Source organism: Dipteris shenzhenensis, chromosome 25 (assembly GCF_047967505.1).
Source record: "Dipteris shenzhenensis isolate YYH24624 ecotype China chromosome 25, Dip_SZ_1.0, whole genome shotgun sequence".
In the NCBI taxonomy this organism is placed as follows: Eukaryota; Viridiplantae; Streptophyta; class Polypodiopsida; order Gleicheniales; family Dipteridaceae; genus Dipteris; species Dipteris shenzhenensis.
This window is the reverse complement of record NC_141620.1, coordinates 15,485,713-15,503,380: the sequence shown is the minus strand read 5'-3', so window position 1 is coordinate 15,503,380 and position 17,668 is coordinate 15,485,713. Positions and strand designations below refer to the sequence as shown.

At 38.1% G+C, this 17,668-nt stretch overlaps 1 pseudogene; it reads left to right on the top strand.

The window, feature by feature from the left end:
• Window positions 1-6,348: 6,348 nt before the first annotated feature.
• Window positions 6,349-17,343, top strand: LOC147885502 (uncharacterized; annotated as a pseudogene).
• The last annotated feature ends 325 nt before the right edge of the window (window positions 17,344-17,668 follow it).

Genomic DNA, 17,668 nt, shown 5'->3' with positions numbered 1-17,668 from the left:
ACAACTTCAATCCAACTTTGTCGAATCTATGGGGTGCAAATAGAGATGTTCAATTCATATTAAATCCACATGGAGCAGCATCATACTTCACACCTTATATGACAAAGATAGACAAGGGGACCATAGAGGCAGTAAGGGCAACTATGTCACAAAGCATGCCAATAAATGCACCACCAAATGAACGCATTCGGCATGTCGAAAATCCTATATTGAATACCCAACACATGAGCTCCCAACAAGCAGTATACTTATCCTTATCATTACCACTGTCAACATCTTCAAGACAAATTCAATACATTAACACTAACCCTCTAGAGAAACGTACATTGCTATTGAAGTGGAGAGAAATGTTCCAAAACTTGGACCCAAATAGCACAAACATTTACTTTGATGACATTATAATGAAATATTCGAAGTGCCCCCTAAACCTTCAAGGCATTTGCTTGGCAAGTTTTGCAAGTGAATATACAATTTCAACTTCCAATTCCACAAAACATAATTTAATTCGATTCAATAGCTACAGCGAGACCAATGATCCTGAGGGATACTATCGAGAGCTTTGTACTTTGTTTCTTCCTTTTACTATCAATTTGAACCATCACTTCAAAATGAAAATGATACTTGGCAAAATGATACTTGGCATGACAAATACAAAGAAAGCAAAAGTATTATTGACCAAAACGAGGAAAAGTTCAACAAACTCATTCCTAAAATTTCATCAAACTCATCAACACTTACTAGCACTTCAACAATTTCTACCAACGAAGCCAATAACGAACTGCATAATAACTACGACATTGCAATGGACTTGAATACATTAAAAAATTCAAGAGAAGAACATAATACATGCTTGCTAGCTTGTAAGCTACTTTCTAACAAAAAAACACTACAACACCATAAGAGAACTTAACCAACAACAACGAATTCTTTTAGGGGACATAATGTTGAAAAAACGTATTTTTGCTGACAAAAAAATCCCTCTTCTTAAAAGGAAATGTTGGAACAGGTAAAACTCATGTCTTGATGGCAATTTTCCAAGCCCTTCTAAGATATTACTCTCACAATGTTGAATTGCCAAAAGTTATACTGCTAGCTTATATGACAATATAGGAAAGCAAACACGACTCAAACATAAGCATCTTCATAATAACAATATTCCATTCAATTGGACACCAATCTTTCAATAACAAGAGAATTCCAAGTTGGAAAAAACTACCTGAACACAATTTCTCGAACATAATTTTTGATACAACCGGCAGTAGCTAGAACTATCCATCGCTCACAAGGATTATCCATGGATTCTCTAGCATTTGACCCATCATTTATCAAGTCCCATGGCCTAGCATACACAGCACTTTCATGTATACATGATCCAAAAAATCTTTTAATCGTTTAACCACTCGAACAAAAACATATCAAGGTGAACACCAATGTCCTCAAAGAACTGCAATGACTACAAACAGAAAGGCAATGGCAAACCAAACGAATAAACTTCTCAACACAACACAATTCAATCACTCAACGTACATGCTCTTACTTCACACATTGATGAAATACTTTCAGACAAAAGCTTGTTAAGCTCAACCATACTTTGTCTTCAAGAATGGCATGTGAAGACATCAAACATGCTTCACTTGCCAGGATTCATATGTTTGCAAAATACAACTGGTGCACGTACTGCGACATGCTGCCACAAAGACCACCACTTGCTAGAATAAAATCATATAAGTAAAGATGGTTGTGAATGCACACTATCAACATTCGAGAACAAAAGCGTGGAAATAATAGCAATAATCTATGTGTATAATTCACCATCAGCAACATACTTAACACTTATTGTCTAGAAAGTCTTCTACAAACACAACCAAACATTAAAAAAAAAATTTGAGAATTCAACATCAACTATACGAATTCCAACCACAAAACAAAAAAATTGTCAACATTCATGGGACAAAATAACATGCAACAATTATTCCAAGAACCAACATCTATACACGGCTCAAAATAGACCACATTTGGACTAATATTCCAGAAGAACATAATGTATTTGGGTCTAACTTCATTTATTGGTCCGATCATTCTCTAATTTATACTAACATTCAACTACCTTAAAGGCAGGCCACTTGAATGTAATTCATCTTGTTGAATATCCATGTATAATGGAATTTGACATGTTGTCTATTGTCAATTGTTGGCTTTACATTTTTAAATATCCATGGAATAAATAGGTCCTTGTAGTACTTTTTGTTAGTGTTAAAACATGACATTGTTCCACTTTTCGTCCAAATCAAAGGCCATTTTGTCTAGGATCATAAGACATCTGGATATGAAAGAGGTTGTGAACGAGATGAATTTTCAAAGCTATTCCATATCAATGGCAATAGTGGATAATTTAAAGACATCACTGAGTATTGTGAAAGAGTAGAAAGTGTCAATAAGTTAGCTGTGTGAAGAGAGCAGCTCTCCACATGATTGCCAACAAAAAAATATAGTGATAGCAAAGTAGTTAAAGCCCTTGGAATTCAAGCACGGAATGTGAAGAAACATTGCGTGGACATAAAACAAGCTTCTTTCAAATGGGAAAATGGAAGTCGAAAGCATAGGCAGGATTCCTTAAGTTGTGAGGTTGTTTAATGTGTTGTCCAGTTTTGGAAAGACAACACTAGGGTTTCTCCAAACAACAAGGATGTTTGCAAGCATAGGCTTGGCCCAAAAAAGTATGCAAAACATACTAGTCATTTCTTGGAGCTCACAAAGGTGCATCTTTCTTCTTTCCACGAAGCCCACTAAACACTATTATTTGGTACTCTTTAGAACTATTTAGTACTCTCAAGGATAATATTAGTATTGTTCAGATGTTTGTTAGAGACAACATTTAACACTAGTCCTATCTCTAGATGAAGCCAGTTTAGCACTAAATAGTGCTAAGAATCATAGTACTAAATACTACACTAAGGACTTAATAAGTTCATAGTACAAACCATATTTTAGATTTATTTATCATCACTTACATTCTTTAGTACTAAATAATACTATTTGATGTGTGAAGTTAGTTATTATAGAGAGACATACCATATGACTAAATAGTATTATTTAGTACTATGAAATCAGTTGTAATAGAGATAGGACTTCATACTTTTTTTTCTTCCTTGCAATAACCCTTTGTTGATGATTGATTTGCAGGAAGAATTCTTATTCACAAGCTTGCACAAGCACTATTAGTACTATTCAGTAGTACTTGTAACAGAAGTCCAAATTGTTTTTAGCTATCCCGAGAGATCTGTCAACTCTAGCTCTACTCGCTAGAGCTGAAAATTGTATGGATTTCCTTTGTAGCCCTGCTACAAGTACTAAATAGTATTGTTTGCTATTTGAATTTAGTTATGATGACTAAATAGAATACTTCTTATGACTAAATAGTACTATTTAGTTCTAATTAATAGTGTGTGATGTTTGAAATAATTTGTAATAGAGATAGGAGTTCGTAGTTGTTCTCTTCCTTGCACTAACCCTAACTAGTATTTATTTTAGTACTTGGTAGTATTTGTGTTGGAGTTCAAAGCTAATTAGTATTGAACATTACTATTTACTCATTAAAAAAACTCTATTCGGACTAAAAAGTACTAGTTTGTCATAAATAGTACTAAGTACTAAATAGTTTGTCATAAATAGTACTAAGTACTAAATAGTTTGTCATAAACAATACTAAATAGTCTTGTAGCCCTGCTACTAGAACTTACTAGTATTTATTTTAGTACTTAGTATTATTTAGTACTATTTTGTTCTCTTCCTTACACAAATTTTTTGTTGATGACTGGTTTTGCAGGCAATTTTCTTCCTAAATTTCTAGGAGCAACATCCTTCCATATGCATTGGTTTCTATTCTTTTCAGAATCTGAAGCGCTGTTTCATTAAAAAATTGAAGGAAAGGAATACATGTTGTTGTATTTACCATACAAGAATAGACTTGTTCTGACAAGTAGTGAATTCCATGAGACAAAATACTGTATCATTGCATGGAGATATGTGTGATTTCTTATGCAAGGTTTGTAGGCCCCAAGGGGAAGAAACGTTTGTTGCCCACACTAGCACTTGTTCTTCTATGTCTAAAATGTGGCATTCCGTAGTATGTCCAAAGGAAGAGGATGCTAAATGGAACAAGCTTGAATGCTTATTGGGAAAATGTGATAAGTGCCCAAAATCGTTCTTTTGCCCACGTGAGTTGAATGATACAAATGGTGAATTCATAAGATGGAATACATATGAGTATGTCACTGAGGATATGGGGAAAAGTGATGCAAAGAAGACAATAGAATTCTTATACATGGAAACACCTCCATCCATTATCATCCCACAATACTTGCAACACTTAAAAAGTTTTTATCACTCACAACTTTCGTAGGTACTAGCAACACTCTCAATTTAAAGAGTGCACCACAATGATGTAGTGCTTTCAGTTGTTGACTTTGCAGAGAACTATAAATTCAAAGTGTAGAATGAGGTTTCAATCAAAGCATTGGATAATGACCAAATCACCATCTTGGTTCATATTTGCTATTGGAAGGAGAAAAAACCAAGCCATCTTTTACATTTCAGATGACAAAGAACATGACACACTATTTGTGCAGCATTGCTTTATGCTTCACCATCAATGGTTGGTGTCTAAAGGCTTGAAGTTTAAAAGACATTGCGTTTGGTCAGATGGGGTAGCATCTCAATTCAAGGCCGCTCGCACATTTTACTTTGTTGGCAAGGTAAGACATTGGATACTACCCCTTTTATTTCCAACATCACACTAAAGATGCTGCATATTTTAAAATGCAATATATAACATACTTTTTCTTTTGTTTGTTATGCTAGGTATTGCTCTTTGATTGGCATTCAGATGATGTGGAACTTTTTTGATAGCGGTCATGGCAAGGGAGAACATGATGGGGCCAGTGCAGTCATAAATTGTGCAGTAACCAATGAGCAATTAGATGTAAATGGTGCAAAGCTACAGAATGCACATGCCATTGTGGAATGGTTGATATGGAAGATGGGAGATTATTCTAAACAAAGGCTCTTCATGGAAGTATAGGTTTGTGATGTTGAGAGGTCTAAAGTGTGGGACTGCCACACCATCAAAGGAAGTTGCTCAACACACTGCAGATTGGGTTTTAGTAACAAAGATCCCACACAAGCCTTGTTTAGACATTTATCATGCTTTTGTTCATTCTGCATGGATGAAACATGGGATAGGTGCACCAATTTATCTCATGCAAACCCATGGACCTTGAAGAGGCTGGAACCCATCAATGGACAGATGGATCAGGAAGATGTAACATATGCAATGGGTAATGAACATGGCTGACATGCTTCAAATGGGTGACCATTTTGCAATACTACAGTCCGCTAAAAATGAAGATAATGAGGACTATTATGTGGTGTTAGGCTCAAAACCAAAAACAATCCTCTAAGAGCAAGCGACAGATGGCTGGAGAATTGTTTTCAACATTAGAGATGAAGTGATATATGGAATCTTTTATGCAAAAATCCCTAAATGCAAAAGCAATTACTCCTTACTAAAAGATGCACTGCTGCTATAGTGCATGCTGATACGGTGTTGGCAATAAAGTTCAAAACGTTGCAAGTAAAGCACAAGGTTAAAGGCTAGAGAATTGTGTTTCATGTCCCCAAGGAGTGCACAAATGAATCTTGGCAAAGATTTTGTTTAAAGAACTATTGCATGACTTCAAGACAACTAGATGTAGATCTAGATTTGAGAGTTTGCTTCCATTTTGTACCTTGTTTTGTATTGTTGCCATTTTGGAAACATGTTTTTGTAGTGTAACGACGTAACTTTTGAATGAAAGATTGTCAAGTCACGTATTAGCAAATCCATATTGTTTGATGATTGAAATCAGTCATGGTAGAGATACAAACCAATTTTTCAGATTTATTTGTTAATACTTAGAGTACTTTTAATGGCTAAAAAGGCTGCTTAGTACTAAATATTTCTGAATAATTATTTCTATTCCATACACTAAACATCAACATTGATGCTAATGTGATGCTTAATGGCTTTGGGCAGTAGTGAATGCTTTAGGCCAATGTGTTAAACCATATCTACCCCATATATGTTGCACGATCAAGTGGCGGCCGAATACTAAGAGTGCAAAACTAAGGCAACAAGCAGCTAATCTTATCTCCTGGGTTGCAGTTGTAATGAAGTAATGCTCTTAGGAGAAGCTTATGGGTCATCTTGGTGTGGTTTTATTTGAATATTTGGGGGAGGAGTACTTGAAAGTTCTAGGGTCCATATTGGGTGCATTAAAGGACATTGTAAACATAATTGGTATGACAAGAATGACTCCTCCCATCAAGGACTTGCTTTCGCATTTAACGCCAATTTTAAAGAATATACATGAGAAGGTTCAAGAGAATTGCATTGATCTGAGTTTGTGCCAATTCGAGAGTGGATGAGAATATGTTTTGAGCTCTTTGAAATGCTTAAAGCTCATAAAAAAGGGATCAAGAGGGCCACTGTGAATACATTGCTAAAGCTATTGGTCCACAAGATGTCCTAGTAGCTACTCTTCTTAACAATTTAAAAGTCCAAGAGCATCAAAATCGAGTCTGCACCACTGTGGCCATTGTTATTGTTGCTGAAACTTGTTCCTCATTCACCATCTTGCCAGATCTTATGTATGAATACAAGGTTCTTGAGTTGAATGTTGAACATGGGGTATTGAAATCTCTCTCATTTCTAATTGAGTATATTGGGGAGATGGGAAAAGATTATATCTGTGCATTTACTCCACATCTAGAAGATGCCCTCATGAATCAAGATTTAGTTTAGAGGCAAACTGCAACATCCGTAGTGAAGCATATGGCTCTCATGATCTTGTGCTGTCCAATAGTGGAGCCGCTGGAGTGTAGCCTGCTCATTCTATGTGGTAAACAATTTACAAGTAGTGGACTAGGGCATAGAGGATATATCCGATGGTGCCTGCCTTAAGAGATCATATAAGGAGCATGCATAGGTTTTCCATACCCCTGGGTCAATAGGAATGGGTGGCTTCCCCTCCGAAAGAACTCCCCATCTAGTAGTCGGGTCTCCTCCTTGAAATGATCTGATGATCTCATCCATCCTGTGTGTGAGGAAAGCTTGCCTCTTATGGCGTGTCAGCCGTTAGAAGATTTGTTGTGCCTTAGATGAGGTCAACTGACCCAAGGCTATGAGGTGGGCTCACGTCTCTATACTCCTCATCAAACCAAGGGTTTTCGAGGCATCTTCCCCATCTCTAGCCTATGCGGATCAGGTCGTAGGAAAGGATCTGGTGGTAGCATCCAATACCACTGTGATAAGGGTATCTGAGGTGTGGGCAAGGTCTAAATTATCCTCCAGTAGGCACAGAAGCTCTTTGGCTAAGTGACTCAAATATACTGGATAAGGGGAATATCAAAGTGGATTTGGGTATGGGCAGAGTAGCAAGGACATAGAAGGCTATATATGGGTGGTCAACTCCAAGTGGGGGGGAGGGTACTATAAGGTCATGTATCTGTGAGACAAAAGCTAATGGGCCCACTGGGAACTCTTTTGTGTTAGTCCCACCGCCATGTGGAAAAAAGGTGAATCCCCTAGATGATGGCCATCTCTGAAGGCCATTGTAGATGATGAGATCATGGGACTGCTCCCAATTGTCATCTCCATAATGTTGTCACATGTGAAGTATTACCATCGTCAGGAGGCCTTTTGGGCCTATGAGACAAAGTACAATCACAAAAAATCCATTGTGGGCTGAAGTAGAGGGCTCATTAAGACCCTTTGTGGAGTACTATTCTAAACTTATAAAAACTGAAGCTTCAATAAACAAAACTAGTAGTCAATCTCTGATTCAAAATCAAAATACATAGCCAGGTGTCATGGTGGCTCTCCTTGGGTTGCGAAAATGTCTGGTATATTTATCTGCTGGGTCATCTCTCTTTGTGGTAGGGGGCATGGTCTTTGTGATCTCTGTATCCGATGGGCCATATCGAGAGTGACACCTCTAGTCGAGCGATCCCCTCCAAGTACAGTTGTAATGGGTTGAATCTCCATCATGTGCATCTTGGTCCATCTCTACATCTCTCATTACGTCTGTGCTTGCCATAGCCGTATCCCATTGATCCATGTTGTCCTCATATCATCTATCTCCTTCTCCACTTCGTCAGGCTCGGGGGCAGACTCAAAAGTATGAAAATCTGTGATATGTCATTGAGCTCAATATATCATAGTCTCATGTGTCACTGCCTCCTCCCTCTCAAATCTAGTGCAACAGGGTCTCTCTATGTCATTGCATCTCCATCAGATATAGACTGATGTAAAATTGACACATACCTAGTCCTAGAAGTGGATCAGATGGGAGAGAGGCCCAAAACCAAGTCCCTCCTGAGATAGGCAATGGTATCGCCCTCGAATAAGATAGTATGAGCATATGTCAAAAAATTGCAGCCCGATTTAGTCGCCCTTCAGAACATAATCAACATTGCTATTCTGGATAGACGTGACATTTTGCAAGATACGATATCTTTTATGCAAGAGAGAATTCCTTTTTTGGAGAGTTTTTCTAGTTAAGCATTGATGTGTCCTACAATGACCGAGATTGTCAATGGCTTGCTACACAATGTCTTCTGCAAGGAGAGATTTATGAATTTGCCTCTGTCTATGCCCCGCAATCATCACATCGCAGGGTATTGATTTGACAGGCTATGCTACACGATCCTTGGAGATAGTATGCGGGGACTTTAATAATGCACCTCAACCATAGGAGACAATACCTCTAGACACATGCACATGCTTGCCTTAGAATGAGAGAAGTGGTCGTAACTACTTTCTTGCTTCAATCTTGTTGACCTATGGAAAGTGAAACGAGCATTATTTCTTGGCTTTACATTTTAGCATAATGTGCACTCCACCTATTGTGCCTGTTTGGTTCGTTGGTATATGTTTCATGTGCATCAGTGATGCTTTTACGTTCCATGGGCTGACTATACTTTTCCACATGTGGACACTGATCCACTGTGGTTAGAACTGTCCTTTTGTGGCACACAAAATGCTAGATTGCCTAATAGGAGGCTTCTTGATATAAATAATGGTTATTTACAGCATGAGGCTTTTCAAGCTATGGCGCATGCTGCTCTTGATCCATATGGACACATTGTCACATGGATGTTGATTATGCATGGATTATCTTTGTCACTTGCACGCAACATGTGATCTAAAACTATGGCAAGAATTATATACATTCCCTTAAGGAGGAGGTGGTCAATGTTAAAAATACCTATCAAGCCTTGACAGAGCTTCTTCTCTAGGCATCTTTTGCAGTGCAATGATAAAAGGGAAGTTGAGAAGTGGGAAACTAGGACCAAGCAAAGGGCCTTCTCTTCTAAGGAATTCTTTAAAAGTTTGCATTTTTAGAGGCAATGTGACAATATTTGCTAGATTAAAGATGCAGATGGTAATTGGACTCTTTTGCGAGCACAACTTGCTCAGGCATGTGTTACTCATTCTTCTCATCAGTGTGGCATGTTGTTCCTCCTCAGTTGCTGTGAGGGCTACACAACAAGAACTTGTTTGACATGTCAGTCCAATTATATCTTCTCGATGGGCCATGGAGATTAAAGCTCCTTTCACAAAAATAGAGTTAAAGGATGCTATCAAATCATATGGTAGATGGAAAGCTCTTGAATAGGATGGACTTTTACCTACACTCTTATACATGGTTAATCACCTGCAATTTTGGGATGCCATTTCACTTGCACTCTTATATATGGTTAATCATGTGTGAGAAACATACCATATGCCAGCCAGTTGGAATAAGGGCTTAATTAAATAATTCCCTAAGAAACAGTTATGTGACACGTTTGCTAGCTGGAGGCCTATCACACTCATGCCTGTCATTTATAAAAGGTGGTTGCTAAGATGATAGTGATTTGGATTAAGGGGTTTTTGCATGAGGGGCTGCATCCTGCCCAATATGGATTCATTCTCTGTAGACATTTTAGATAATATTGCTAATGCGTATGTGGGAACCAGAATATGCTAAGTACACAAAGCAAGATGTCCATTTGATGCAGGTTGATATTGCTAAGGCATTTGATAGGGTACAATGGGACTTCATTTCATGAACCATGCAAGCTCTAGAATTTGGGGATAAAATGCAAAACTTCATTTATTGGCTTTATCAGGATAGTAATGTTGTAGCCATTCTAAGTAGGGATATAACTGATGAGTGGAATCTTTCAACTGTGGTTTGGTAAGGCTGTCCACTTAGTGCCTTATTTAATGTGATTGCTACTCATTCCATGCTTGTATACATAGATCATTTAGTTAATATAGGTGCACTGCATGGATTGGAGATCCATGGGGCAAAGTCGCTCATTGCATAGGCATATGCTGATGATTCCTTCTTCAATCCTCGCAATACATAGGGGGATTTTTCTTGTCTTATGAGTACACTTTCCTTGTATTGGTTTACAAGTTATTTTTCATAAATCCAAGCCTCTTCCGCTACATTTGAAGGACCGGCATCGTCTTTTATAGCCTGGGGAAATTGTATTGCCCACAAATTTGGTGCATCATCTAGGTTATCCTTTAGGGTGGACAATTTTTAGGTGCCAACATATGGATTGGGTACTTGAAAAGTTGAAGAAAAAACTGGAATATTGGAAGCTTGCTACCTGGTTCTTGCATGTTCTATCTACCTCATTGATCCTCATTGCCTATATACACTTCTACATACCTTTGATGATGCTTTCAAAGCAAGACATTTCATTTTTCATGTCTTCTCTCATGGAACTTTTTTGACAATCCCATCATCGCCGTAAAGCTGGATCATCTTTGCACTCCAAAGATGCATGGGGAATTGAACATTCTGAATATTCATTTGCATTTGTTAGCTCATTTAAGGCAAGATGATGCTTCAGTTCATACAAGGTGATCAACCTTGGATTTTTACAATGCAGCATTTGCTTTGCCGTTTGTCTTCTCGAGCTCTTGGTCATTGGAATTGTGACTTTCTCTTATGGCATATTACTGGAATAGTTAACGACTATCCCTTTGTCTTTGGCTTCTTTTGGGATTGGAAACATAGACTAACTCATCTTAAATGGAACGGTAGGGATATTCTAGCTGCTGGCAACTCCTTGTAGGATGAATGTCTCTCATTGGTCTAAGGTGTTTACGCGTCCTTTGGCAGTGCAAGAACCCCGAAGATCATACTTTCTTTGCATTTCTCTTATGAATGATGGGCTTAGTGATGCAGGCATGGTTTTCTCCTTTCCATTGGTAACCAAGAAATATTTTGATTTGGGACAACATTATACATCAATTTGGCATTTATTGCAGCAAATGCTTGATGATTTCCATCCTTTACCTCATCTTGAGATTATGGATCAGCTCAAAGACTGGGTACTACACTAAAGTGTCCCTAGTTGTCGATCGTTGCCTTTGGAAGATGTTATAGTTGCCTCTCTTTATAAGGTTTTGCAGCCTTCTTCATGGGTGTCAACCCATGCAAATCAGGTTAGGGCTATGACACCTTCTCCGCGTTGGTGGAGGAAACGGTTGAGGCAAACTTGGGATTGCAAACTTTCGCTTCGTCAGCAACATGTTTTCTTTTATAGAGTTCTCCTTGGGGTTTTTCTGTTTGGACAGCTGTTGGCATACCGTTACATTGCTCCTACTGATTGTTGCTGATGTTTATCCTTGTGGGAATCTATGCCTCACTTATTTTGGCATTGCCCTAATTCTTGTGATTTCCTCTTATGACTTACAACTCATTTCCCTATAGCTACTTTTGGCAAGGTATTTAGGATCTTTGGTGTTCATCTTGTTAGGTAGGGATTCAGTCGATCTTTTCTTTCATTGAGTCCCATTTTGAGCACTATGGACTCTATGGAAAGAGCCATAATCATAGAGTCTTTGGTGACCCTGACTTGTCTAAGTATCATTTCTTCCATGCTTCTATACGACAATCATTCTTTGACTACCTGCATGCATGAGATCTGGATTCACCTAATTTTTTGTCCTATAATGAGATCTTTTGATGTTGTAATTGCTTGTCCCCCTTTTTGTGGGGACAGTTCATAGTTTCTTGTAATATAATACATATGGATTTCACCCCAAAAAAGTGTGTGCATGTGTGTGTGTGTGTGTGTGTGTGTGTGAGAGAGAGAGAGAGAGAGAGAGAGACCTTTTTCTAGCCAAATGTTAAAATATATGATTACATTGGCATTAGGCTAGCTTTATGGACAGTTTTACTATTCAGCTTGTTGTAATTTTTCTTTTTTTTTTGTAATTATGATAAACATTAGTGTAAGTCAAAGCCTAAACACATCGATATGAAAAGGTGCAACAAGATTGAGATAAGAAGCTAGTTTTTGGCAAATAATCAACGAAGGAAACAAGCATCATTTTTTGATGCAGCAATTGTGTTATCTCAATTTTGTATCCTAGGAAAACCAAATTGAAATTGGTAATTAGGAATTGTTGGAGAAACAGGCAAACACAAACAGGTCATGGTTAGGTTGATGACTACAAAAAAATGAGAGAAGTCAAAAGGGAAATTGTGGTAGAGTGGTATGAAGATGGAGCAAAAAACAAGGGGGGGGGCCGAGACCATGATGTGCACAAGCAGCTAGGTAATGAATTTCTATGGCCTTACATTGATTCTCTGACAATCAAATAGTTCTCATCTAAGTACAATTAGGTTAGAGATGGCTATTTCTAAAATCCTAGAAGAATGCATTTTTAAATGCCAATCTCAATATTAAGGTGGTTGGAATATTGAACAATGAGCTATATTTGAAGATTTTATGTCAGGCCATGTTCATGCCTTACGATTACAAGAAAGCATTGCCAGATGTGAAGGTGGTAAAATCCATGAAACAACTCTTGCAAAAGTTGAATAGCTTATATTGTAACAATAGCTCTGTAATCGGCCCTAGAGGTGGTTTGGTCGGGTGAGTTTGTAAAAGTGTCATCATTAAATTATATACAGACAGTTCCAAAAGTTGCCTTCTACTAGTGTTGGTTTCTCTAAGTTTGTGTTGCTGAAGAGCATTCACCCTTTCACAAAGATGACACATTGAATGACTTTATAATATGAACACAAAAAATGAGTACTACATCATGCTGTATGCTCTCCATTTCCTTTGTTTGGTCAATTTCACTACTTTTGTAATAAAATGAATTAGATCAAACATGAATCTATAGGTATCTAGCCCATGGTATAGCAATAACTGACTACATGTATGATGCTTTGATAATTTCCTTAGCATTTACATTTGAGGTACAAAATATCTCTTTTCTTACTCTTTCAAGGATAAATGGACATCCAACATGCTTCCATGTGAATTTCAAAATGTTCAATATGTTGTGTCTAAATAAGAGTGCCTCTATATACAACATCATGCCAGGTGTTCACATCCTCACACATGTACCATACGAATTTGCACACACATGCTTATGCTTGCACCTATGCCTTTATATACATGTGTTACATGTGTTTATAAATCTATCTATCTATCTGTCTCTCTATCTATAGTTATATTTAGGTTGCATTTGCCTAGCCACGTATTCACAAACACACACACACACACACACACACACACACACACACATTTTTCTTTTTTTGTGGAATCCATATTTTTATATATTACAAGAAGTAGTTCCCAAAGTGGGAACATGCCATTACAAACATCAGAAGATTTCAATATAAGACAAGTAGACAGAGGAATCTATCTGACGTGCACTAAGACAATCAAAAGATTTCAATATAAGACAAGTAGACAGAGGAATCTATCTGACTGATAGGGCAATGCCAAAAGAGATGGAGCAATGATTCCCTATGAGCTAGACATCTATGACAAACAACAAGAGCAATACGTCTATGTGCTAGGAGTTGACTAGATGGAATAACCCATAACAACACCTGCCATAGAAATTTATGTTGGTGAAGAGGCAATTTACAGCTCCAAAGCTGTCTCAATCTTTTGTGCCACCACTTGGCATGATGATTCCTAGACCAAATCTGATTCCCCCAATCTGGAACCCAAGGTGGAAGCTTCAAAACCCTATACAAACCGGCTACTATTAAATTAACCAATTGTATAGGACAAGTGCCTAAGTCCTAGCAGTGCAGAGCCCAATCTGTGAGACAAAAAGAAAGCTCCAACTTTGGTACTGGTAAGATATATTGAAGCATGTGAGAAAGAGAATGCCAAAACTTTCTATAATGCAGCCCCAAACCATACTGTTTAACCACCAATGGAAAAGAGGTCAATTTACCATCCAGATGTAGCACATCACCCACCAATTATATTACTTTGAATGAAATGAAATAAGGGCACTTGGGTTCTTGCAAGGCAAGGGGAGGGTCGAACCCCTTCGACTAAATCAAACTTTTAGCATGCAAAGAATTTCCTTCCAAGAGGTGCCACCTTGCCATTTGAGATGAGAAAGAAGTAGTTTCCAATCTGAAAGCATTGTAGAGGCAAAAGGGAAACCCTTAACTCTACCATCAATGTGTCGTAGAATAAAATTCCATTGGTTTGGATGCTAGTGCTCAAAAGTAGCAGTAGTCAACATTAAAATCAAATGATTCAGCATGGTAGCCCAAGGCTGATTACCGTGCAAAAATTCTAGCATCATCTTTCCCTTATGTGTCAAAATATGAATGTGAATATTTAAAACATTGAGAACACCATGCATTTTTGGCAAATAGAGGTACTCCATAGAGAGCTATCTAAGGCTCTTATGGCCATGCCTAGAGTGCTTGACAATCTCCATAAGAGTGGAACCGGGGGTTTCCATTTTTCGAGGCAAAACTCCCGAGCGACGAGCAAACAAAAGGTAGGAGGGGTCAAAATATATAGGCTCATGTCATTTTTGGAGAGCAAAAAAATCCAAATTGTTTCAAGGAATATGTAAGTAAATATGAAATACTAATAAATAGATATAGATATAACTATACCTTTATATAATATACATATATAATGTCCAAGTGATGACTTATTTTATCACTTTCAAAAATCCTTTCTTTTCCTTTCACCATTGGTTGGATCATGAAATTTTGAGCAAATATCCTCTTTATAGTTCCTCAGGATGACCTAAGAAAATAATATAATACTTTTTTTAATAAACCCTCTAAGTGTATTCTTCTAGAGGAATATGGTTTGAAGAGCTTGCCCCCCAACCCTATTCTGTTGGTGGAATACCCTTGGAGAGCCTACGCAGAAGGGGTCATAACTTTTGCTCCTTATCTCAGATTGAGGAGCTGTAAAAAGGAAAAATGTTCAAAATTTCATGATCTATGCAATGAACCCCAAACACTTTGTTTTTTGGTGAAATTTTTTATGCTTTATATTACGTAGTAGCTTCCCCAAAATGGGGAGCTCAAGAGTACATCAACATAAGATCTCACTATCCGACAACTATACATTATAGTCTATGTAAAGAATTTGTAGACAATCAAAGAAAGATTGCTCCCAAGAGCATCGAAAAAAAGGGGAAATGGAAAAAGTAGGACCCCCCTCCTTCCCCCCAACAGACACACACACAAATACACATTTTTTCGTGTGGTGAAATCCATTGATAATCTAGTCCCAAAGAGAGGGATGACCAGCTAGAAGGATTAAAAAATCTCATTATATGACAAGAAGGAAGGATAATCTAATCTCGTGCATGTTGACAATCATAGAATGATTGCCATAGAGATGCCCCAAAAAATTGGTATTTAGCAAGTGAGAGATCAACAAAGACTCAATGGTTGTGGTCCTTCCTTTTTTGGAAGTTCACAAATTAAGTATAGGGCATGTTCTTTTTACCCCTTTCTCCCACAACTTTCATCTACTAGATGCCCCTCTTAGAAGCTTCAGTAGGTCATCATCCAAAAACAAAGTCCTCAGTAGCTCCCAGCTCTCTTGAGAAACGGCGACCCCAAGGAGCATACCATTGATAACCAAAAAGAACTCTAGAGTAAATTGACCACTAAATAATCAACAAGACTCGAGGTCCTGCCAAGTTTCTTGGGGGATGATGTGAATCATCAGCAAAAGGAGGAGCCTGTTCAACAATCACTCCTTGATTAACAATTAACAAGCACAAGATACTGAGCATCACATTTTCCTTAGTTGCCATGTATGCATCCTCAACTGTAGTAGAATCCCAAATCAATGCCCTCCTTTGTGTGATGCCTCCTGATTTGGATCCCTTATCATGCAAGTCATGGCCAAGCCAAGTAGCTCTCAAACTTCTACTGCATTTGGCATGTCGATACGTACTCCAGCTCGTCTACATTATTCAAGCTTTGGCCCTACCTGATGTCCATTCCATGGCTACCATGCTCTCCAGAAGTAGCTCGCTTTATGGTCTCAGTTCACTTTGAGGACACTGGCCAAAATGTGAAGAGTGCTCTTGTTGTAGCCATTTTTCCCTATGATGCCCAATGGACGAAGCTCCCCCCATGCTTATGTTCATGTGTGAATGCAAATTTAGTTAATTGAAAGTGAGAGTTTGGCTCATTTTTGGGTAGCTTCCTAAGTACATGGGGCCTCAATTGTAGGCACACTTGCATATGCTCTTAAAGCTCTGTAGGATCGCAATTAATTTCCAAGATCTTTCATTAGGGATGATGCAAACTTCAACTCAAGCTTTGGATATGCATGAGGAAACTATGGTCTAGGAAGCTCTTCAAGGTTTCCTGTTCGACACCTCATTTTCTACAAATACAATTGGTGGCTATAAATAGAAGATGCTGATCACGCTCGATGAAGTTCGAAAAAGAGCTCTAGGGACGATGCCCAAGTTGCTACAATTCATTGGGAAGCTTTTGTTGGTAGACATTGAGGATGATGCATCTTAGCACATTGTAGAAGTGGAAGCTGAGGATGTTAGGCAGAGCAACAATCAAGAATCCTTATATTGATTGGCAATTTTATGGGTGGTAATACCATCTTTATTGCTTGTGCACTTTCAGAGCAGGATTGGAAGAAGCGCCATGTTGCATTGATCACCTTGGATGGATGAGATTGCAGAAGGATGGATCAGGTGAGTTGGGATCTTGCTAAAAAGACTTGCCTTGTGAATCATTTTACATTATTCTAAGTAATGGTGTGGCTGAAGGCTTTCAGGTTATGAACAAGAGTCTAGAGCCTCTTGTGAATATGGTATTGAATTCATCTCAAGATCTGCATTCCAGAGTGCACTGGGCAACCATTAATGCTATTAGGAAACTTTCCAAATATCTGGATCCTAATTTGCAAGAAGAGTTTCCTCAGAGGGTGTTTCCTGCTCCAGTGGTAGTGATGGAATTCTAGAGCACAAGTCAGCTCTATTTGCTTTGGTTGGTTGTTCAATGTTGTCTAGAATGATAAGATAGAAAAGAGCACTTTGTTGGTACATTACTTTTCACCTCATGCTAGAGGATCCCTGCTTCGCCAATATTTGCCACTCCGGATACGCACAATCCATAACACTCTGCGAATCCAAGCTAGCTAATCATTTTTTAATAGCATCCCCTCCAGTAGTTGGGATATTAACCTTCAGCGAAAAGTTGAGTCCCACTGGCAAATAAAGGATGTGGATGAGGCTAACAAACCCATGTGAGTGACACTATGGTTTGTAGTAATAGTGAAGTAAATT